At 43.6% G+C, this 25379-nt stretch overlaps 1 protein-coding gene across 2 annotated transcripts in view; it reads left to right on the forward strand.

Moving 5' to 3' along the window:
* Positions 1 to 25379, forward strand: part of C10H8orf48 (chromosome 10 C8orf48 homolog) — an 86192-nt gene that overhangs the window by 50657 nt on the left and 10156 nt on the right. For both annotated transcript variants that reach the window (XR_012777337.1, XR_012777336.1), the window contains exons 8-11: positions 9456 to 9651; positions 13962 to 14090; positions 20442 to 20529; positions 20737 to 20908. The gene's annotated coding sequence lies outside the window, so the exon portion shown is untranslated. The remainder of the gene's footprint in view (positions 1 to 9455; positions 9652 to 13961; positions 14091 to 20441; positions 20530 to 20736; positions 20909 to 25379) is intronic.

A 25379-nucleotide genomic window follows, 5' to 3' on the forward strand; every position in this document is an offset into this window, starting at 1 on the left:
GTCCAGTCATGGAATTTGCAGAACTTGTGTCTTTCATCCCCAAGATAGCTGAATGCAATATTCTCATTTTTGTAAAGAGTTTTGTTGTTGCTGTTGCCGATTAATCTTGGAGTCTGGTCTCCAGAGGTGCTGAGCACTGCTTGCTGTAGTTGGTGGAAATTCTGAGAGCTGATAGTTCACAAGATCGATACCTTTGCTCTCCAGGGCCTTTTAAGTCTGATCCCATATGAAAAGCATTTTTCTTTAGTCATGCATTAGCAAGTGACTGCTCAGTGGGAAGAGGAGAGGAGGTAGAAGTTTCAGCTCATGAAAGGTGTTCCAAAGGTCCTAAGAAAAGTAAATAATTCCAGTGAGTCTCATTGCAAACTGGCCATTAGCAGGATTACATCTTTATATCCACAGAGCAAATAAGTGGAACTGAAAGCAACAGTTTCAGAGGAAGGAGAATCGCTCCCTGAACTGCTTTAGATGTTAGCAACAGCAAGACACAACCAATGCAGACACATTGAGAGGTAAGTTAAAAGCCTTTTGGTTCATCTTCAAGCACTTTGTTGTAGGGGAAACCAGCGTGGTATCAAAATGTGCCTTTTATACAGAGCATGTTTACTCAAGCAGCACAAAGCAGGAACCCAGCTTGGTAGTGTGAGATTTGCAGAACATTGACATTTTTGATCTGTTCACTTTTATCTGAGACAGTAACGTAGTAGTCTCTGGTTCTTCCAATCTCTGCAAAGCAATTTTGCAGTCATTGCATTAAAGAGCGCTTTCTGCTGGTGCAGGGAAGCCTGCGACTTCATCCCACTGCTGCATTGATGGGCGCAGATCTCTAGTTGTCCTGTAGTACCAGAGCTTGTCTCCTTACCGTCAGCAGAGAAAGGCAGAAAGCACACCCGAGGAAGGCTGATATAATAAGCAACCTGAAAAGATCTCCTACCTCTCTCCTTTGTTATATAGCCTGAAGCACATTTGTTCTCTTTAACGTAGGCGCCACTTAAGTCTGCAGGTAGGCGGTTTGAATTCAGTTTAATGGCAGTAAAACTTTTAGCAGAGACTGGGCCGTTTCCAGGAGATAGGATCCTCAGTGGACCAGATATGAAAGGGTGCTCTGGTGTGTTCAGGGCAGAAGAGAGAGAAAATAATGGAAGCGTCCAAGGCAACAGGTGGCTTCCTATGCAGCTGTAAGAACAGTAGAGGAAGAGCCCTTGGCCTGATGAGAAATCCTACCAGAAATTTTGCCAGTGGTGGTACACCCCAGCCTCCCAGTGGGAGATCTTCTGCTGATTGTGTTTCTTTGGTGGCATGAGGACCATTCACCACATCCTCTCGGCCTTACAAACAGCGGCTATCTGCCCTCTACAGAAAGAATGTTAAATTGTAGCAGATGCCAAAAGGTCAAATTTGGTTGTTGGTCACTGTTACTGACACCTTCCACACTTAGAGACACACTAGAGCATCAGACCATTAACTGATGCTCCGTAAGATTATCTGGTTTCCTCTTCCTCTTAACTTTGCTATTTCCTGGTTTGTGGGAAAGGCTCCTAATATCAGCACCAATATCCCGCTTGTTCACAGATGGTTGCTGAGAGGAGACACCTGGCACTCTCTGGGTCTCTTTGCATTGCTCAGATAATATTAATTACAGCTCCAAGGGAAACAGCCGCCTGCAAACCTTTGACTCGATGCTGTTTGTATTATGAATGGCACAGCACACAATTCTTTCTCCGCAGACATGCAGTTTACCCTGCTGAGAGTAATTCATTGCCACTTTCCAGGTTTCCGGATACTCCATTAGTGTTCCTGAGGCTGGGAAAAGGGGCACTCTCGCTGATTACAGCACAGGGCATGTCAGGGCTTGTGACTGCTGTCTGCTGCTTTGTTCCTAGCTTGACTTGCCTACCTTTACAGAGGTGTCATGAGGCTGAATGGATTGGTGTGTATATAAAAAGTGGTTTGAGATCACTGGATGAAAGGTAGCAAAACATATATTTTATTCAGAGCTATTTTTTTCTGTGCTTTAGAAGGTCTTCATTAGCTTTATCCAGAGCCAGGGAGCTAAATATTTTCCCAGGTCCTTCTCCTGTCCTCTTGTTAACAGCTCCTTCCCCTTGCAGCCAGAGCTTCCACAGTGGTGACCACAGGGCAGGGAGAGAGTAGGGAAAATGGGGAGATTTAAGGGATTTAGCACTCTGAGCAAAGAGAATGAGCACAGTTCTATAAAAAGACTGGGTTTGTTATGATTGCCCAAACACTCCTTCCCTTTCTCCACACCCTTGCTTCAGCTTTCTCCACATATTTTCTCAAATGATTTCTTGCATTTGCTGTATAACTGCAATTCTCTCCTGTTAGCACCTCACAGCCATTCTGTATTTATTCTCCAGGGGGAGGTTCTTTTCGTCTCATTTAGGAAGGGTTTAATTTATCTGTAGCAGGGTACATTTATGGATCTACCTGATGTGTTTGTGACTGCATTTTTCTTCGCTGCCTGGAACCGGGCACCTTTCCTCTTCCCCAGTAGTGACATTGGCCCAACCAAGGGCTTATTCCTGTGAGTGCAAATTAAATAAGTGCTTAACCCAGGTTATTTTCTACTGAGCATCTAGGTGCAAGATCAAAAGTTGGTTTGCCTTTCTCATTCCTGCATAGTCAGATTGTTTATTAGACAGAAGGAAAATACAGTGACTCACTGATGTCCAAGACACAGCCAGAGACTTCCAAATCACAATTCTGGATTTGAGGGAAAGCTGTGTGCTTCAGAACTGTGTTAATAGACTTGAAACGGCCTCGAAATTTGTTGCCTGCTCAGTTTTCCCACATGCTGCTGGGAATCAAAAGTTGTTAATGTCTCCAGGCCAGTGGTATCCTCTAGGAAGTCAGTAGCTGATCTGTATTCAGCTCCCAGAGGACGTGTGGATTCATCACAACTGTTCTCTTTTACGTCCCAGAAAGGGCTAGAATCTGAAAGAAATGTGTCTCCCTGCTCATTTTTCAATTCCCTTTCAGGACTGACTGCGTAAGGTTTTAGATGTCACTTCCTATGACCGGTTTAGAGGGAAAGACACGTGCCCAACACTTTGGACTCTGAAGGACAAGCCAGCCTATTTGAAAAGTGGATGGGGAGAAATGTACTCTATATACAGGCTGAGGAGGGTAGCAGCATTCAGTGAAATCCCCTAGCTAGTTTTAAAAATCAGAAACAGCGTTTAATGAAAGATTAGATCCAAGTATCCTGTGTGCAGCCCTTGGATTTAGGCATTCTGGGACTCTCTGAATTTTGGGTCAGATTCTTCTTAGCAGGGGATGAGCTGACGGGCCCGCTCATCCCCAAATGCAGCACTGCACTGCGGAGTCTGTGTGGCATTGCTGGTTGGGGCCCTCCTCTGACAGCAAAAACAGTGAATTTTTGCTCCTCTCAAGTTTTCAAGGGGCCAATGAAACGCCAACCCCCTTGCTTCGCATCTGGCCTGCGTTCGGTGCCACGGCAGCGATACGGAGTGCCCGGCCCTGTTCAAAGTGGCCAGCCCTCGCAGCTCTTGCACACAGAGGGTTTTCTGAGGGCTTAGTACCACAGTAGTACTCTCACAGAACTGCCTTTGGGATAGTAAGAACCTTACTATCCCACATGCCAGTTCCTTGCTTTCTCATCTGCTAAGGAAGTCGCTCCCATTACAACTCCGCTTCAAATACTGGGAAAAAGCAGAGCTTTCCTGGCTCCCTTGGCTTCTCGCAAGGGGTACTTGCTCTGGAGTCATCTTTGTTCCTTCATTTTTTACTCTAATGTAAACCACCATCCGATGTCCAGTGTTCTCTCTTTGATTCTACCCCCTTATTCTTCCATGGTCTTAGTGTTGGATTCGGTTGAAAGATTTCTGCTAAAGCTGTTTTCTGTTAGGAACTATACAGCCATGCCAAACCACTTCACAGGAACATCTACTTACACAAAACTTTCAACAAACAAACGTTCAGACATTCAAGACCTCCTTGTGCTGTGGGCGTGAGTGTTTCACACTAGCAATGTTAGACTGTTTTTTCACTTCTTTGTGTCAGAGTGTAATTTTTTTTCAGAATGATAAAGCTGGAAAGAAATGCTTCCACCTAGGAAAGTAAGGCAGTTCAATGAGGCTGTTTGCAGATCACCCTTCTTGCATGTATTTATTTCATGAGGAATTTCAAAAGTTTGGTTTTCTGTTCCAGCTTGAGACAGAAGAAACTTTGTGGAGCAAAAAATCTGAAGTTCAATCAGTTCTTAGTCCTAGATTTAAAATATATCGCATTTAAATGAAAAGAACAAAAAAAAAAAATCTAGAAAAGAATATCTAAAGCTCTTCATGATCTTTCACTGTTGTATCCCTGTCCTCCCATACACTCTTATCCATCATCTTCCCTTGCTATACTCTAATTATAGATTCCTTGAGGCAGCGACCTGCCAATGTTTCCATCAGTAAAGTGCCAAGCACATCTATGATGCTTTACAAATAATCATAGAGGATGCATATTTTGTGAAATGTTTAAGCTTTTCCTGTTAAAAAAAAAATTCTATCTGCCATATCAGGCACGATTAAATTTCAGTGTGCCATCCTTCCTTCGGTAAGATGCTAAATTAACATCCTTTTCCTCTGTCATTCTTGCTTCTTGCAAATGAGAGGCGAGGACCCCTCTCCCCTCTTCTTCCCACATTTTAAGAATTTTGTTTCAAGCCCTAGCGGCTTAGATACCAGCCCCAGTCCCAACAAAATAATTTGAATGTCTAAGGTGTGTAAAAATAAGGGACAATCATCTCAAATCTAACTTAGCTGCCCAGGGACTCTGCGTTTACTGAACTTTAACTCTTTATTACCTAAAAGGACACAAAATACCTAGAATATAAGAGGCACCATGTTTAAGGCTACATAATCTCCCTGTCTTGCCTAGAACTCCCCAGGACCTGAGCACGTCAAGCATCTCGTAAAGGGGTAACTGCATCTGACAGATCATCTTCTGTGCTTGTAGAAGCCTGGTTTCCAAAACAGAGGCATTTCACAGGTTACCAAGTGCTGCAGAGAGCTCCTACCAAATGAGGCTTCTCAACTTTCTCTTTCTTCCCTGAACAAATTATTCATCATTAAAAGCAAACAGGCACGTAGCACTCAGGAGACACAGGGCCTCTCATCACCAGACGTGTCATTATAAATTTGCCTGCAGGGCTCTCTGGAGCTGGGTGGCCTGCAGCACAGACCCCTCCTCGGCAATCAGCTGGAACATAACACCGCAATTGCCGGATAAGCCGCTTAGTAATTTACTGAATTTACAGTGGGGGATGGAAAAACATTTCTTTGTGCCTTAATATAGAAGCAAAGGAGACAAACACCAAGATTCAGTGTCTGAAGGAGCTGGCAAAGCCTTTCTTAAGTGTCTGCGTGAAATTATGACTTGTAAGTGTTTGCAGAGGTCCCCAGCGCTTTGGCCTGCTTCTGCTTTCCAGATTGCTGGGCCTGCCTTTATTCTGTCCGCCAAAGTGCCCGCAGAAATGCGCACTCCCATCTGCGCAGTCCCGCTTGTAGCGATGTTGGCTCTGTTTGCAGCAGCGTCCGGGGTGGTCTGTGCCTGTTGTGTTGCTAAAGAGGCATCATGCAGGCTCAGCAGTTGAGATTTAAATTGCTTCATGTCACTGTTCACTTAAATCTGAATGCAGATGTTGCTGTTTACCATAATGAGGTTTACCTTCTTCCCTACTCACTCCCTTCCATCTCATGCCTCGTATGGCTTTCCTTTGCAAAGATGACACACTTTCACAGTGAAATGACAATTCTTAGGGAAACAAATGGAAGGAAAGACTGAATGATCTCAAATGAAATGAGAAGCCCACCAGTGATAAAAGCTTCCTGTGATATCAGAACTTATGCATTTGTGTGTGCATGTGTGTGGGTGTGGGTGTATAAGAAAGGAAAAATCTTCAGGTTTGAGGTCTCAGATCCTTTGCAACAAGATAATGATTTCAGGCTGAAAGCAGCATTCGACTCATCTTTTAATAGAATTCTTGGTCAGAAAAGATCTATTCAGAGAGGCGGAGATCAGAGACAACCAATAACAACATTGACCCTGTATTATATTAGACCTAAGGTAAGTCTTCATGGACATAGTTCTTTTTCAGAGAACAGAGTGGTGTTTTCTGGTTATGAAACTAAATATAGTTGCTCCAAATTCTCTTCATCAAAAGGGAAGAAGCATTATTGGCTTTTTCAAATTTTTCTGAAGTCCGCTTTGCATGAATTTGCCTTTCTTCCTCTGTCAGGAATCTTTCTTGAAATGAGATGGTTTATTCCTCTCTCCACAGTAAGGATTTGGGAATAAGTAGTTTTTCTTTAAGGTCTTTAGGGATTCAGTAATTTTGTATTAATATCACTGTGTTACAAACTAAATTATACCCAAACAAGCTGAAGGAACTTTAAACAGAGAGTGATTCCCTTTGTGTCATGACAAATGGTTCTGTGGATATTTCCAAATCTGTAAAATTTGACTCTCCAGCTCAGAGTCATTCAGGATACTGACATTGGGAATATCAAACTAAGAAAAAATTCCATATGGAAATCAATTTTATTGCTTGCCTTTATAAAAATAATTTATTAGTTCCATGATGTATTACCAATGAGTCCTTGCCTCACTAACTGTTAGGTTACACAGCTATTAGCTGCCCATAAATCCAGCCTATTAACCATTTCTGCTGCTGATCTGCCATCATGATACCATGATGCATTTGCAATATCCAAAGAGGTTGGTCTGAATTGAGGGACATGTAGTGATCATTTTGTTCCTCTCTCTGATACACAGTATCCATAAGTCAAAAAAATTCGATGGCCCGAGCATTATTCCATGCAGAGATAGAGAGACATAACTGTTAAATCAGGCAGCAAAATCAAAAGATGTGGTGAAGGACGATGACGGTCACAGAAGGAAGCATCCAGCATCTCAGCAGAACAGCCTCCTCCTGAGGATAACACATGGTGATTATTGCTGGTTAGGGCTTAGATGTTATTTGTCTTAATAAGCAGATTATTAAATTTTTTTTGACTTCTGAAGCATTTGTCACTGCTCCATTGCTGGAGACAGGGTGCCTGAGGCACGCATCTGGACAAGATGCTGGAGATGAGCTGTGAGCTCGTCTAGTGAATCGTTTCCTGTAACTCTTTCTTCTTTTAGACATTTGCTTTCCCCAAGATGAAGGTGATGTTTTCCAGGTAGAAGCCTTTCATAAGCAAAGGGTCTTGACCCATGGGATCCAAGTCTATGAAAGATTAATGTGGTGGCGTGAGCTCCTAAAAGTGACCAAAGGAGGGAGAAAAGGGTTGGACAAAGCATCTCTAAAAGCCTGCTTTGTCATCTGCCTTAATAACGTTTTAACCTCCAGTCTCCCTGAAAAACCTAGGTCCTGCTGGGCTACAACATTGGCAAAATTGTCATATGAGATTAGTGGAATTGTTGAATAATGTTATCAGGGTTGTGCTTTTTATGATCTGTATCATGACAGTCCTCAACACATTGCGGTCTGCCAAAAGGCCATTTAAGCCAAACGAAATCCACTAATGGGAAGAATGCCACTGAATTGTAAACTCGGAGAAGTTTCACCCCAACTGTCCTGAAGAGGAAGGGCCGTTCTTCCCCAACAGATGGAAAGATGAGCAAGATTAACAATACAAATGGGTGGTAATGCCATTTTGAACAAGAGAAGAAATTGAGCAGGTTGCTACTGTGTGTAGGTGTGGTGGATGGAGGTATCCAGGTGCATCAGCTTTACAGTCTTACTCCAAGAGATAGTACTCAAGGTGTATTTCCAGTTTGTAAATTGTGCCTTGAGTTTGTATGGCTAATGCGTACCTCAAGGATTTGAGATGACAGCTGGGAAAGAAACTTGATGCTAAAAGTACATTTTGGTTTATTTTCCTCTTTTTGTAATCTTCTTTCTCACTTAATAATTAAGAGCCTAACCTTTTTCTCGGCTAGAATTAAATTATATGCTTTCACCTTTAATCTGCTTGATGTTGAGTGAATTGAACTGAAGCTAGCAAACACAAACCAGATTACTTCTCCAGAGGAAACATATCCATTTAGAACAGTAAATGTAGGAAACCCTTTGATGTGTATCTGTCATTTGAAGTGAACCCTACAGTGGTATATGTCTCCTACTCTTCAAGAATGAGCTTGAAGACTGGTATTACCAGCTGTGGGGTGCTAGGAACAAGTCTCTGTATCAGTAGAGATCAACAACTTATACATAGGTATTCCCCAGTCATCACAGTGAGCTGTACAATTTCAAAGATAATTGATCAGAATATGAGATTGATTAAAATTAGTCTTGTATTTCAACAAAATAAGTTGATTCTGTATGAATAACAGTGCAGCCAGCAAGCTCTTGATTTCTCACATGTGGTTTCCTTACCTTATACAACATCTCATCATCGTATTTTTTCATTAAAACCTTAGTAATTAGACCCCGCCTCATTGGGACTATACGCTCTGCTTGTCTTCAAACAAGCTAGCAATAAACAAGACCTTCCTGCCGATCACAGCATGGCTTTGTGCTAATGCGCTAATAAAACCATCCAGGAAGAATAAAGGCTAGTAAAAGGATTTGGCAGAGTTGTAGGATCTGTGTGGGGTTGGCCTGCAGGGTTGGTCTTACTACAGTAGTGGTGACTGGAGGGAGAAATTCTCCCCCTTCTCATGCCATGTCTGCCTAAACTTGAAAAATCCTCAAGCAAAGGTGTGCCGCCAAGAAAAGAAATGTGTAAGTGTTGTAAATTCAGTGGGATAAAAAATTAATTCTGTGCGTGTGCGTGTGTGTTAGGAAAGAAGAAGAAATCTTCACTGTTGAACGTAATGCAGTTTCAAAGGCAGTTGAAGCTGGAAGATGCAAGTTAAGACCTTGAGCTACAAAAATAGTTGTAGAAGCGAATGCGTAATGTGACATTACACAAAAGGATTAGTGGGAGGGAGAGTAGCGTTAAACTTTGCTCTTTAATAGGCAGTGTGGGACACAGTCACGCTCAAAAGAACCAGACTCAAATATAATCACTGCATCTTCATCTAAATGATGGACCCCATGCTTGTAGTTGAAGAGAACAGCTCACCTTTGAGTAGGGGAAAATTATACTCATCAGGTTGGAAGTTAGAGCACACAATAGGGACGGGTAGCTTTGAAAAATGCCCTTGAAGCCTGAAGACACCCAGAAAGCTGCTGTGACCTACTGATAATATTAGCTTAGAGTAACTGCCAGCAATTTCTTTCCTTACATAGAGAGGAAAACATAGGTATATGAACAGTGATCTCCAGAGGCAAGAGAGGAAGAACTTACAGGCTGTAGAGAGGCAAGCCAAGCAAGAAATCGGCTGTGAGCCCTGAAGGCAGGGCACGGTGGTGTGATACTCAACTGCCTCGTCAGGCAGAAGTGTATCTCACCAGCTATTTGGAATTTTTCACTCAGCTGCAGACCTCCTGGCCGCCTTTGATTAAACAAGGATTGGACCATACACAGAGCAGTGCCCTCCTGATAACAGGTTCAGGGAAATTACGCTCGACAGATCCATGCACAGACGGGACTTCATGATGTAAATGCATGGCAGTAACGGGGCTCTCATCTGAGCTGTGTTAAAGACTGGAAACACAGAAGTTGCAACTCGGTAGGTAAATTCAGATGCCATCCAGAAGGGTCAAGGTAACTCAGACATACTGGCTGTCGTATTGCAACAGTTTACGAAGGACGGGGAAGCAATAACTTAATCGTAATCCTCCTAACCTCTTAGCTGTCCTTTTGACCAGAAAGTAGGGATTTGTCCCCTCTGCATAATCCCTCTTCCTCCTCTCTTGTCCAGTCAGAATCCCCAGCTGTGGCTTGTTGGGGGAGCAGAAGCTACAGACCAAACGTTCAGACCTGTGTCCCCCAAAGCAGCTATAGCTGTATAAAGACACAGCAAGTTTCAGCAAGTTAAATCTGTTTCTAATTCTGTATTTGAAAATGAGCTTAAATGCCAGTGGTGATGTAATGTTCATTTACATTTAGATTCTGTTTCTATTTATTTTTATTCCTATTAACTGAATCTAGATTCTAACAGTTTGATTTTTTTTATCCATCCAGGCTCTCTTTGATAGGAAGAGCTCATTTTTTACTTAAAGCCTGCCAAATTTCATGCCTTATTGATTCAATAAATGAAGAAGAATGACAGGTAGAAGGGGAAATGGATGTTTCCTCCCCAAGGGAAGGCTTATAAATTTGATACGAACTGTTTCTGTAGGAAATGTTTCCTCTGATTGCCACTAAAATGGCTCTGGAAGGAAGTTAGAGGGTATCATTCACCTCAGGTTTGTCCTGGATATGCATAGCTGGAGAGCTGCTTTGGTTTTAAGATATCTCCTGCGCCATTTTCCATAAACATGAACTGCCTATACATGCGAGATGGCTTAAAAATAACTTCACGTCTCTGATCTGCAGCCTGTCTCTCTGTGGTTCTTTGCTCTCGGTGCTGCTGTGTACTCTGACACTCCCGAGGACTATCCTGGAGGTAGGAGCTACCAAAGCACACTGCGATTAGTTGTGTCCTCGTTTGCAAATAGGCACACTTCACATTCAAGTAGTTTCTCAGCCCTTTCATATCCACAGAGCATGAGGCAAAGACAAAGGAGCCAGGGCATCCATCAGCAGACGGCATCTGGAAATCCAGACCCAGAACACCAGACCAGGGGATTAAGGCAGGGACCTAAGTGCTTCTGAGCATTGTGTTCGTTTGTTCTCCCAGAAAGATCAAGGAGATTTATCTTTAGCAGAAACAGAAGTAATAACGGCTAGGGTCATCGGCAGGATTTCTCCCAGTACTTACTCCCATAAATATCCACTGGGGTGACAGAGTGCCCTAATGGGATGTGTTGAAAGAGTTGCCAGAATAATCAGTTTTCTATTAGGACACACACGACATTTGATATCTCTCAAAACTATTGTTTCAGGCTCTCCACAGACACAAACGCACTGGTTACACTGGATTCGCCTACTCACAGTTTTCTTCAGAACAGAGAGGTTTACAAGAGTCCTATTTTTTAATTTAAGATCCTGAGATAATTACATGACTTCAGGAGGCAAGAGACTCATTGTGCTGTGACTCAATCCAGGCAGGCATGCAAGTGAGAGAACAGACAAACCACAGCTAATAAGAAAGCTCTTTATTGTACACAAAAAGTTACATTAAACTAATATTATAAAGGCTGCAAATTGAAGAACTCCAGAATCAGAAAATAGCAGAATGGAGGTTGATGTTACGAATTTAATTAGCCCCTTTGCCCGTTTACATTATGATATACCCGTTAATTACATGATCACATCTTTTTCCAGAGGACTCCTGTCTTGAGGTTAGATGTTATTGCCAGCTTTGTGTATCATTAATTCACTTTTTTAATAGCGCTTACAAACCGAATGTGGCAATTGCTTTCCACTCATTTTTTCCATTACGGTGAACTGCTCTTACAGAAGAAGGCTGCAGGGAGTACCAGAGTGCATAACATATAGGATGAACCTATCCTACAGATTTCCACAAGTCTAGCAGAAGAGCAATGACTTTCTAGCAATGACTTTCTTTGATTTACTAGCAAGGTTGCATCATGTAGGTGAGCTCAGAGGTGTTGGTCTCCTCAGTTAACCAGCTTGGCTCATAATAAGGAAATTTGCTGTGCAATTACTTCTGTGCTGGGCATTTCCAATCTTTCAGACACAATGAGCCATATTTACAAATGGCGTAAGCTGAAGTAGCTCCAACAAACTTTGGAAATCCATATACCAGGATGAAATTTGATCCTTTAAATAGATTCAGTCAGATTCACAGGCAGGAATTCATCAAACCCTGAAAGATACAATTTTTTTTTTTGTTATAGCTTTTATTTCCTTACAGTTATTTGCTTGCAATTTTAGTATTCCACAAGTTAGCTGCCTCTTCATTTTCCACTTTCCTCTCTTGCTCCCCTCCCCATCAGGACTAAGAAGAACAACAGGCTTTTAAAAATACCCTCTGTAAAAATCCTCCTCGTCAGAAATCGCTCCGTATCCGCTGTGCATGCTGCTGCGATGAGTATGTGAACAGGACAGTCCTGAACATTGACCCACACAGCATGAGATGCGTTTGGGAACTTTGTTCACCACGTGCTGGTCTGAGAGGGATCACATACTTCCTTTTGCCGCTAAGTAGGTCCAGTAAGCCCGTCAGAATAGCTGCAGTTCTGTTCTACTTCTTGTGTCATATACACTAGTCCCGAGTCGAAGTGGAAAATAGCCACTGTTCAGGACAGTAGCCTTCACGGCAATGGAAGCCTGATCTCGTCCTTCTTCAGTGGTGTTGGCCAGTACCACTCCCAGCGGAAGGGTAGGAATAGAAGCCAAAGCAACTTTGCTTCCGAGGATTGTCTTCCTTTTCTCTACTTCAACACCAGCTTGAGAAAAACAGCCACCTCCCTTTGATCCCTACAGATACTCCATCAGAAGCAACTTTGCCTTTCATTTGATGATCATCTCTGCAGACAGGAAAGAGAAATGGACCGTGTCTTTGCTGTGCAAAGAGCCAAACGCACATAGAGCAACATGTGTACGTGCAAGGAAAGGCCATGTGTGTGGAGTAACAAAGCAAGTGGCCAGCAAGGACATCTGATTTATTGAAGAGTCGTTGGGACTCACTCTCTTCTCTTCCCAGCTCTGCACTTTGTAGAAATGGGCCCTCATTTTAGCCTAATAGTGAGTCCAGAATATAGTATAATGAGCGCTGCCACTGTCTGACAACAGACCTTAAAGTTTTCTCAGCCTTTTAACAGACATGGACAGACTTCCAGCCTTTTTGCCTGAAGCTTTGATTAAACTCTTGCTGAAGTTTCCCTTTGTTGATACATTCCCTTTCAGGCAAAGGTGAAGAGTAGGGGAAAAAAAACCAGCTGATGTCTGAGAGCATGTAGGCTCCCATCTCTATCCCTAATAACACTGTACAGATCTAAGTCACTTGTTGCCTTTCCCTGCTCAGTGTCTTGACTGGTTGGGTCATGTGGCTTATGAAATGCCTTGCTTAGTGAGGGCACTGACTGAGATGACTGACAGCTTTTCATGTCAGAAGACCAAACTGGCTCAATCCACGGCAGGGAGCTTTAAAGCCTTAAAAAGAGCAGAATCTCCACTGCTCACAGGAGCCCATTAGTGATTTTCTGCTTTTGAATCTAAGTTTAGGATGTACCATTAGGATCCCAGATAACCTTATCAGAGATGTCGAAAGGAGTTAGCAAGAAACGCTCGCTGTTTGATTCCTGCCTGACCACAGAAGCAAAAAAAAGGAAGAAAAGAAGATGCAGATAGAGGGGGAAATACTACCACGGGAAGGGTTCTCCTAGCCTCTAAAGGAGCGTTAACGAGCATTAATAGATACTAGATGGCAATATGTTAATATCAGAATATCAGTGTTTATCAGGCCCTCCATGGTAGGTGAAATGCCTGGTTGCAGTGTCGATAACGAGTCCATCCAAGAGAAGTGTTTCAAATTGGCTGCAGATTGTAATTAGCTTTTCCCCCTGCCTTTTTTTTTTCCTCTTTCCTCCTCCCATTCTGATATGCCACTCTCACTACTTACACAATTTTTCCTGTCAGGATTCAAGAGTAAAACGAAGCCATTTCTGATCTTTCACCATGATGATTGGTTCCTGAATCTTGTTAATATTGTCAGATCTTATCAGAAAAGCGACGCAGACATTTGCATCAGCCCTCTGCCTGACGGTGTCTGCCACCGCACGGAAACACGGGGACAGAAGGATGTGGCATCTCTGTCTATTATCTTTAGCTAGCACAAGTCATGACACAAAAGATGTGTTAAACTTTTCCCATACATACTTCTTGCAGAACTTACACGGTGCTCTAAAATAGTAGAAAGAGGAGAGGCGACTTTCGATTTTATTCGCAATTAAAGGTTTCTTCTTTCAGGCAGCCGTCGATGTAAAACACATCTGCTGCTCCACTGCAGTCTGCCGCAGCCCGACATGGACTGAGCGCTGCTTGGCTGCAGTCACAACGGACATGAGAATGCCATTAGCATTTAGCCTTAATTACAGGGTAAATGTTACTACCTCATCTTATCCTCATTTCACCATATAGCCATACCTGTAACCCGGATTTCAACCTACCTAGTGTCTGACTATTCTCTTCTTTCTACCCTGTAAGGAGTACTTCTGTTAAGCTGAGCAGAAGGATCAGGCTGTCTAGTTGAGGCAAGTAATGGGCTCTCAGCCTAAGCCTCTGCTTCGTTGCTTTTTTTTTTTAAATCTGCTTCTCTTCAAACTAATCCAAGACCACTGGTCTTAATTTTGAAGTGTGTAAGAGCTTTCAGCATTAGGGGCTTAAGAGTCTGGTTACCCATCACTTTGCCTGCAAGATGAGATATCCCTTGCTGCTTACCTCCCAGCCACGTGTTTGGAAGATTTCATGATCCAGTGGAGATAGCAGAATGTAGCAGGATGATGAAGGAGGATAAAGATCTAGGAAGAAAGGTTGGGAATCTGTGGGCAAGGGTCTCTTAGGTTGCTTATTCCTCTGCCTGCTTAGTGGAACGTTATGGGAGACTTCCACGCTCCCAGGTTGCCCCAGGCTCCTCTTTAAAAATCTTAAAAGAGTGTTTCCCTCTGACCGTGTTAGGGCAATCCCTCAGACCTGAGATAAGTTCCCAGATATTTGCAGGGGAATCTGGTAATTAATGATAGTCATGAATATCTTAAAGATAAAGTTTAATCAGAAGGCAGATAAAAATAGTAAAGTCAGAATTCGTGCAGGGTGGGGCTTCTAAAGCATGTAATGAATTGCTGGTACTTTCTCAGGAAGCAAGCAGCCTGGTTCACACTGTCCTTACTGTAGTCCATGGAAAAACAATTGATTTTCAGGCAGTTCCCTGCTATGACTATGGATATTTCTAGGGGGAAAAAACAGAAAATCAGTGGTTTTTTGCTTTGCGCTGAAATGCACAATGAAAGCATTGAAGATGAACAGTCATAGAGGTTCTAAAAAACCCTGATTCTTCTACCTCTGAGAACAGAAATAACATAACCATACCTCAACATCTTGTCCTGTTCTAAGGCAGCAGACACAGCTATTGAAATGTCTGCACACATTGCAAGTGTCTCTCCACTGTCACCCTGCCAGAGCTACAGCTGAGACCTCAGGAGAGAAATGAGTTCAAAGCAGTGCCTCACATTTGTCTCCTCCTGGTCGAGAATCACAACTGCAGCCTTTCAGCCCCTTGAGATATTTGTTTCTCAATAGCCAACGAACCCTGACAAAGCATTAGGACAGGTCCTTACAACAAGGCGCTTCATCCTCAAACAGTCATAGGGCTGGCGTTCACTCATCTGCCCAGCCTAGACTGTCCGGTGACATGATATAGTAAAGTCATTTGATTTCACGAGACAAGATTGTGGCATTATTAGCAGAATGCTTGTATCCTGATACAGAAAGGATAATGTTGCACAAAGCTTTAACAGGTCTAAACCCAACCTGTTAAGCAGCCCAAATCTAGTCGTGCTCCGATGGAAGGCTCCTTGGCAAACCCGGCTTTTCAGGATTTTGGCCCCCCTCGATCAAAAGCCAAACCCACGTCCAGACAACAACTCCCAGGTATCGTTATTTCTCAAGATGATACAGTCTAGAAAAACAGTGAAGAGCGAAGCCAGCCCGAGAGATTTGACAGGTCTGAGGAATGTAAGCATGTCTCGATGCCCTGGGTGACCAGCCTTGGGAAAGGGGAAGTACCCGCTTTAGCTGTGAAGTGTATTGTAAGGGAGAAGGTAACTCAGGAAAGGAAGAGGTGTAAGATGGTAGGGATGCCATCTCTTAACAAAGCATGTGAGACAACTCGTTTCCACTTAAGCAAGACCCTGCACAGGGGTTGTCTTCCTCCATTTTCCCCTTGATGTCTCAATTCTTGTTATTTTGTCTCTTCATCACTGGAAGGAATGTGCTGAGGTGCAAGAGTAAGCTCTGTCTACCCACAGTGCAAGCAGCTGTTAGCTCAGAAATGAGATGCTCAGAGAGGCATTTTAAAATACGGTGTGATTTTGATGAACATTAAATTTCTTTTAGAGGACAGCATGCTTCCATACAGAGACACCAGATCTCTTCCCTGTGAGTAGACAGCAAAGTTTCAATCCTCCCTTTAAAAAAAAAAAGGTTTTAATTGTGAGACAAATGAACATGAATGCCTCCCCCTCTTTCATTTTACAAAAAAAGACTGACTGGGAAACTAATTGAGTGGTTGGTTAACTTTATGCATATAAGTAGCTTCATTTAATTTTAAGTCAAGTTACTGCAGCTTCCTATTGAAAGCATCAGCAGAAAGGCGGGCAACTAAATCTCCATAAAAATGCTGTTAATCCTGAGAAGACCTTGAATGGCTCCTGCATTCCCTAATGGAGCCTTTCATGCTCTTTTCTTTTCACAGCCTCATTCCTATGAGGTGCACTTTTGCTCGTGCGCCGGTAAAAATACAATAATTCAGGAAGAACCATGAACCTTCCTTGAAATAATAATCTGTAACTCCTGTTGAATAGAAACAGAAGTAGGATGCATATGATGAACCTGGCGTTGGCTCAGCAGTGCAGCAGGTATACAGGACAGTGCCAGCCGGTAACTCAAATGAGACGCCTGTCAGCTTTCTTCAATGCGTGCTACTTAAATTTTAGAAAAAGTGATTCATCATGCAAAATTTCTGTAGGTCTGCAGTAAAGTTATACGGTGTTTTTCATGGTTACATGTCCACGATGTGACTTTTTGCACAGGAAGACACAAATTTATGCATATTCATCACATAGGAAAAAGAAGATTTTCCTGTATTTAGGCTTGGGTTCACATCAGAGACAACAGGTAAATCTAGAAGATCTTTTGGGTGTGAGCTTGCATCAGTGCTTGAGTCCAGAGTCCCCTTGTATCACACTGCACTCAAACCTACACTCGAGCACAGCTTTTGGTAAACTTTGGGGCGTACCGAGGGAGAGCCTTTGGGTGCATGCTGTTGATTGCCAGATTTAAAGCAGGGACCTCCTCTCAGCACGGCACGGGCCAGGCTGAGCACTCGGGTGAGCATGACGGATTCCACCTGCCCTCACGGCATTTTGACATAGTCCAGGCTGGGCCCAAGGCTTTGGGTCTTTCAGAAGGGCACAGCACCGGATCAAAGAGCAAATGAAGTCCTTAGGCTCAGCCTGCCTTGTGGCTGTGCAGGCAGCCATAGCCTGCTGGACCTACGAGCTAAGCAGCTTGTGGATAAGCAAGCGTGGGGGCCGTGACAGGTTTTAGCGTTTTCAAACAAAATGCAAAACACTTTAGATTTACGTGCTCTTTTTCTTGTTCTGTCTTGCACAAATCAAACTCCCTGGGGACAGATACCCTGAAAGTTTTGCCTCCCTCCTGCACTTCGCTCGTCTCGTAGGACTTGCCACACCGCGACAGGCATTCCTCACTTGCAGCGGTGTGGGTGGCTGCTCGTGTAGAGCCAGGGGCAGGTGGAGAGACTGAGGAGCCACAGGTGCAGAGACGAAGGCTGTGTAATCACCCAAGTAGAAATGTTAGCAGAAGGCAGACGCTGAGCCAGAAGCAGCAACAATGCAGAAATATATTCAGAAAGAGCAAAAGCAAAGGGTAAGGCAGGGAGAAGGTGAGGCATCGGCTGAAGCAGTGAAGGCAGCAGCAGTCATCTCTCCTCCTCGTGTGCTCTGTCAGACCAGCCACTGGACAGACTTTTACCTGCCTACACCAGTCACCACAAATGTGTGACACCTTGCTGCTGCCACGGATAAGGTTTACTAATTTCTTGGGCTTTCAGGAGTATTTAGAATGGAAAAGAGCACTCATCTGTCATTCCCACATACCCCCTCCGATATCGGCTGTCACCGGCAATGGGCATGCTGTTAGTCATTTGTTTGGTTCAGCTGTTTTGCCTGCTGCTTCGGTTTCGTAGAGGCTTTCTGGCTTTAAAAAAAGTCCAGCTATTGGTTTGATGACAGTGCAGAGGTGGGGTTCCAGTACAGCGCATGAAATGCCATCTACCCATTTTATTTTAATCCTGTGGTGTGCCATCACGTGGGGTGGCTAAGGTTGGAGAAGAGAGTCATACGTTAGCTTTATGTATGGCTGTATCATTACCTGCATACCCCTCGCTGCTCCTGAACGCTGTATATACCTGTGTGTGTTTAATTTCTCATATTTCTTTGAGTATACTTCCTATTTTTGGTGTGACTACACCTGTATCTGTTTGTGGACTAGACTGAAGAAATCAGTCAGCCTTCTCCTCCCTATTCCATCTTTGTCGTGGTTTTGTTACAGTGAACTGACATGAGGTGCAGCAGCTGAGCAATGGGAGAGCTGCTCATCCCCTGAGAAAGCCCTTTTCTGCCAGGCTCAGTTTTTCTTCTAGCAGGAGACTTATGCTCACATACTTTACTCCAGAAGTTGCAAGATCCAAGGCTGTCAAGTATTAAACTCCCGGATTTTATCCAGGAGTCAAATTTAAGATATAAAAGTTCAGCCATGAGTTTGGCTGGGTTTTTCAGATAATCCAACAGGCAAGAACAGAACTGTATAGGACGATGGCCAGTGAAAGAGAGGATCGCTGCCACACCGTTACAGGTAATACATTATTTATGACAAGTTTAGAAAAACAGACTGGGTCGTACCAGTTCATACGAGACCGTTGAGTGTGGACTTCGAGGAGTAGCGTTGGTGATAGACTTGGTAGCAACCTTTATTCCACGCAACAGCTGTCTGTACTGGGAGGAACTGGTGTCGCTCAGATAATGCTGGCAATCAAGATAGTGATCACCTGCACTTTTTAAAAGATGAAGTGGCACATTTTGCAAGGGTATTTTAAGTCCAGGGCCTTGGCCGTGTTCCAGGATGAGTTACTACATTGCACCGTCCTAAAACTCGGATTCATTTGGGGTATACGATTCTCCTTTCGCTTCCTCTTTCAAGCCGTTATATGCACTGTTAAACAACTGGCACGTTCCACCCCAGAGGTGAGACCTTTGTAAACTGTAAGGCTTGCGCAGCCTTCATTCCTCGGGTCAGCAGCAAGACGGGAAAGTTTCAGCCTCTCTGAAGGCAGTTTGGGCTGGAGCAGTTAGACGGTGGGGTGCCGCCATCTCACCCTTGAAGGAGCTTCTCCCCTTGAAGCAGCCCTGCGCCGGGCAGGGCTGAGGAATTGGCTGGCACGGTGCGGGCAGGCGGCAGAGGGTGCAGGCTGGGATCTGGCTGGCTACGTACCGCTGCGCTGGTAAGAATCAGCAGAGCGTGATCCCGGGGCTTGGGGACAGGCAGGAAGAGCCGACGGGAGTCAAAGCCAGAGCCAAGCTCGAAGGACACCCTGAGCCTACAACAGGAGCTGTGTGCAGGTCAGTGAGGTGCCTGTTAGGGCTGGGGGGCTGGGAATTCTGTGTCTTCGGTTTAGGGATCCGGGAACTGGAGGGGAATAAAAACTTTTCTGAATGACCCCAGGGAGGCGAAGCTGCCGTTGCATGGCTGAGCCCTGGGGCTGTGGGGTGGCGGAGAGGGGAGTCGAGCGGATGAGGGGTATCAGACCCAGGTCTGCTTTACAGGATGGAAGAAGGTGTGAGCTGAGCCCCTCGTTAGTCCCTGGGTTAATTTCTGCCTCTTCCAAGGTTCTGGAAAGACATAGCGGATTTGGGTCTAGGAATGCAGAAGTGTTTATTATCTTAGATACATTTTGGCATTTAAAATCCCTTTAAAGACCTCAAAATATGGTGGTGAGGTGATTTACGGGGTGGATGTGCAAATGAATGAAACCCGTGAAGACACAATGCACCACTGCTGTATTACTGCCTTTAAATTATATTCATGAGTGTGTGGTGGGGAGAAGAAGGGGAGATGCTGAACTTGAAAGAAACAGTTATATGGAACTGCAGTTTCCTGGTATTTTAAGCATACTTTATCCCTAGTATTTGCTAGCACAGAAATCTCGGGAAATAAAAGTGCTCGTTCAGCAGATCCTAATTGTTTTCGGGATATGTGACGGTATGGCACTGATATTAATTGCATGTCATTGTTCCTGAATTAAAATGTTCCTATTTACTAACCTCCTTCCTCACTATAGTCCTGAGCCACTGGAGAGTTTGAAGCTCATCTATTTGTCAAATTTGTTTTGTGAGTTAATTCTTCTGTCACCGTTATTGGTAGCAGCCCAGGAATTGCCATTTTAGTCAGACATGGATCATCTAACCTGCCTGTGCTGTCAAAGATTATGCAAATAAATAAATAACTTGAGACATTATGCGTCTGTGCTAGGAATACCAAGTCCGATGTCACTGTTATGTTAATAAATTAACCAACATTAATGATTTATAATCGTTACAGATAGATGCTCATTATGAAATGGGTTGCTTTGTTTTCTTTGCTTGTTTTTAGTTAACAGCTGCTCAAATACTGAACAGCCTGACTGTTTTCAAGCTGACAACTACTTAGGACCCAGAACAATTTATTTTCTTAAATAAAGGTAGGCAAGAAGTTATTTTTCCTGGAAATTATGTAAGATTTTTTAATGTGTCTCCCATGCTGAAGTGGGATGAAAGGTCAAAACTCATTAAAACTTTAGCAAAGCAGAAATCTACATGAAAAGATTCATTTGGTGTTTAATTTTGATAGGCCTTGATTTATCAAAGTGCCTAAGTGTATGTTTAATTTTCTATATCTTTAATTTCAGCCACTTACTTAGGGTTTTATTGAGTCAAAAATTGATGAGACTGCTGGGAGTCTGGTCTTGGAGTGCCTGGGGAATAAACTTGAAAAACAGAGAAAAACAACATGCTTTCCAAGATTGCAGTGAAGCCATGAACCTCTGCCGCTGTTTCCTGTACACTAAGCAGTAAATGATGGTAAGAACCCCTTCTTTGCGAAGCCATGGCCCTGTAGAAATTAAACTGTGCTTTAAATGGCACATACAAGACTCATTCCAGACTGCTTGTCTGGAGTGCTTGCAGGAGTGGGTGGTTGCAACATCTGGAAACGGATCTGTTGTTCAGACCTGTCTAAACCTGGTGCTGTCCATGGTTACTTATCTTCTGGATAAAGAGAGGAATCAAACTTTTTTACTATCGTGTTTAATGTTTTCCTTTCTGGAACCTCTACAGGCCCTCTTCTGTAGTCTCAGGGTTCCCTTTCTCTGCCCTGCTAAATACCAGCTGGGTAATGGAGCAGCCAACTTGGCTGAAGATTTTTAGATGCTTTCAAATTGTCTCTGTCAATGTCAACCGGGATTTTATTCCCATAATCCCATGGCTGTGCTTGGCAGCTTGTAAATCACAGATGTACGTCAGCGGGAAGGAGTGGATTCCTTCTGTCTTAATCTGCAGCCTCTTACTTTTACGACTCCTTTGTATCATCAGTCTTTATTTCCATCACAAGGAAAAAATGTCTTCCCCCAGCGGTTGCATCCAGATGAATGTGTTTTATTCTCGGCAAGATCCGAGGAGGGCGATTTACAAGGGTTCTGGGCACTCAGGACGCAGGAGCACTGGTACTTTTGAAACACGCCTTGTATATGATGGATGGGGCATATTATCGAAATGCTAATAAATACCGAGCCACAAATGGGCTCCATTTTTCTTCATTCCTCTGCTGCCTGTGGTTGTTGAGTGACACTAAATCTAGCCTCAGACACATTACAGTACTAATTAGTTCCAATTCCTTTCTCCGTTCTTTCTTTTCGGTAGGGCAATATGGATGTGCTGCCTCTGGGCATACTTATGTTGCAGCCTCGTTGGCTTGCCTCCACCCCGAGCGCGTAGTACAGTTTGGTGTGAGAAAGACGAGGTACAAAGCTGGTGTAAATCTCATCTGGCACAGGACTCTCGAGCGTAATTGAAAATGGTCAGTAGGTTTGTATTTCTTACTACGCTCTGCAGGACTTTCCCATAGGGATGATGTCCTTTGAATGTACATTTAATCACATGTACATGATATAATGTATTCTATCAGATGAACACTTGCTACAGTATCTTCTGTGTAAACCGAAGAACAAATCAGTTGTTGTTCTTTTGAACATTCTAGATTTTAGATTCTTAAAGATAAGCTGATGGATATTGACTTTTTCAATTTACATTTTGGGCCAAAATTTCAAAAGCCAGTGCATGACTTCTGCTTAAACAACTCTAAATACACTCTGCTGCTGGCAGTGTCTGAGGAAAACTGCTGTGAGTGGTATGATACCTGGACCTGCAGAACCCCTTATGTCGAGAGTTACAGCAGTTTGCATGTGGATATGTTGGAAGTGCTGGTGATGCTCACAAGCATGCCTACACATAATTTGCAAATATATCAGAGCTGCTTTTTGAAAATCTGTCCCCAAACTCTTTGTGAGGTAGAGTTCATTTGCAATTCTCTGTATTCAAGACATTCTCAGTAATAGCACCTGTTGCTTTTTGGCCAGAAAACAAATAAACAAGCCACTTTGCACTGATGCTACACATGCATCCTGCAAGGCTCACATGTTATTCCAAATCAAATAAAAAAAATAAAATAAAATTCATGGCTCATAGGCAGCCTCTAGGAAGGCTCTCTAGCACCTTCTGTGAGCTTTTGGGACCAATGCTGACTTTGTAGCAGCTGAAAACTTTGAATAACTTGGCACTTCACTACTAGGAAATAACATGTCCTTTCTTAATGACCTCGTTATTAAAGATTCAGAGTCTTTTCAGTCTGCTGTGAGATCACGAACAATTTTCCGTCTCGGAGAATTCAGATGTTTGCTAGGTGAAAACATCTGATTTTTTGTGCAAAAATCTTTGCAATTTAGTGCAGTGGGAATGGCCTGTCTGAAGCAAAGGCAAAATGAGCAAATAACACATTTAAGATACCCACTGCTATCATATGTTTATTCTGTGAAATATAGCAGCAAATTTTTCTATCAATTAGTTTTTGTCTTCTACCAAAAGACTCCAGAAACTGAAGTACTGAATTGCGCAAGCAGAGATTATGAGTGACTTCATGACAGTCTGTGCACAGGGAACAAAACTCGTTTTGCTCTTCAGCATGGCAGACAAATGTGTAACATAATCTGAGTTGAAGCAAGACTGGAGGTAGCATTCTCATTTTTAATTATGTAATGATGAACTGCAGGAAACCCTATCCAGGCGTTGCAATTATTTCTTGTAACCAGAGTTTTTGGTTGGGCTCACCTTCTAGACTCTATTCTGTAGCTCAGACAAGAGGTTGTATCAAGGATATAGTTTATGCTCTTTGTTATAGTTCAGATGAAATTACTCAAATGGTTCTTTCTGGCCATGAAAACAGAGTTTGTGATTCTTATAAATTGTAACAGGCTGCTGTGTGCCATCCTTGCTAGAGACTTCTCCCAGGCTTCCTTAGGAAGTTGGGTTACGGTCTGAGACGTACACAAGCTGTGTCAAGAAATGTAGTTATGAGATTGCTGTGTTTGTGGTTACCATGTGGTACAAGTGAGGCGTATCAGGTAGGTGTAAACACAGGAGATCTACTGGGACATTCCCATCGTCTCTTCTCCCAAGTAACTAGCGATACGACGAGAGGAAATGGCCTCAAGTTGCGTCAGGAGAGGTTTAGATTGGGCATTAGGAAATGTCTTCACTGAAAGGGTGGTCAAGCATTGGAACAGGCTGCCCAGAGAGGTGGTGGAGTCACCATCCCTGGAGGACTTCAAAAAACATGTAGATGTGGCACTTCGGGACATGGTTTAGTAGGCATGGAGGTGTGGGGTTGATGGTTGGACTAGATGACCCTAGAGGTCTTTTCCAACCTTACTGATTCTATGATTCTGTAGAAGAGGCTAACTGTTGTATGCATTTATCCTGGGGAGTGGATGATGGACATTCTGTAAGTGAAACAGAAAATATTGGAGGCGGGACAGATCAGTGTCTCCTGTCAGCTCCTATGGTCCTTGTCAGAAAGATGTTTTTTAACTTATATTTCTCTAGCTTACAAAATGGATAAGGGAAGACATTTCACATTCCTCACAATTTAGACATTTAAATAGCTCAGGAGAGTTTGACGGTACTGAACTGATCATACGATCTGGCTCTGGTCCCTAGCAAAACTATCCCCGACTCCAGATGCAGGCTTGCATGGCATGCATTTACTGCCTCTGTTTCTGTGTTATTACTGTCATCTGTGTTTATTTGTTTAGAGCCAAGCCTGGACTCACCTGATGTTGTTGATTTCTGTAGGATGAAGCTCAGGTCAGAGCATCTGGCTTTGGTTTTTTTTCCTTGTTCATCTTTTCTAGAGAAGGCTGATAAAAAGCAATTCAAAGGTGCCCAGTGGGCGCAGAGATACAATATGCCAGCGCCGTCTGTAAGCGGTGATGAGACGACCTCAGCAGTCCTGAGGTTTGATCATACTTATCCAAATACAGGGACGAGACAATCTTGTTAAATAATTGAAGCGGTATTAAGTTCAGGCCTCTCACATTTAGTGCTTTTCAACTCTCCTGCCACTTATTTCATTGCTCTTTGCAGAGAAATTACACTTTTCTAGTTTTAGCATTTGTTCTGCTCTGTGCCACTGGCTCCCAGAAGCTTCTGCAGACCTCCCGACCTCCCTGTTGCAGCCGGTAATATCATGACTTGTTTCCATGGAGACCAGAGTAAAGCGATAAATAAATGTGGCTGGGAATAGCAAGCTTTCACCTTCTGTCACCAGGATAAAAACAGGGGGGATCGTGGCCTGATTGTGTAGTTACACAAAGAGGACGGGAGAGCCCCCAGTGCCCTCCTCTCCTCCAGGTCACCCAGAGCCACGGCGACGTGCGCAGGGCTGGCGCTGCTGGCTTCCTGCGCCCTCAGCATCCCCAAGTGGATGGATGAGCAAGCCTCAGCCCACGGGTTGCTCTTCCCCACAGCTACCTATCGAGAAACCAGCGCGTTGGGAGCATCTTCCTCCTTGCTGTAGTGCCTTGATGCCGGAGGGCTGGCATTTATTTCGGGGTATACTTAGTTTCGCTGACTGATGCTGAAGAGCGTGAGCCGGGCGATGTACATTTGGATTACGCGAGTGACAATATCCGTGCTGCTTTCCTTTGATCTGGCTGATGGAAGTGTAGCTGGGGAGCCAGAAAAACTCACGTTTGGATCCCAGTCATGTTGCTGAGCTGCTGTGTGGTCCTGAAAGATCATTTCTCATTCCTCTCGTACTCTTATGAGGTTATAACACCTTTGGAGCAGGGAATTCCTTTCTGAAGATAGTTTATATGCTGCCTGTCCCAGGGATGACTTTGTCGTGGTTAAATTTTCTAGGTGAATTGTAATAATAAAAAATTAAGTTCAGGAATGCTCCTCAGGACCAGTACTACATTTTGTTCTCCCACGTACGTCC

Source organism: Mycteria americana, chromosome 10 (genome assembly GCF_035582795.1).
Source record: "Mycteria americana isolate JAX WOST 10 ecotype Jacksonville Zoo and Gardens chromosome 10, USCA_MyAme_1.0, whole genome shotgun sequence".
Lineage (NCBI taxonomy): Eukaryota > Metazoa > Chordata > Aves > Ciconiiformes > Ciconiidae > Mycteria > Mycteria americana.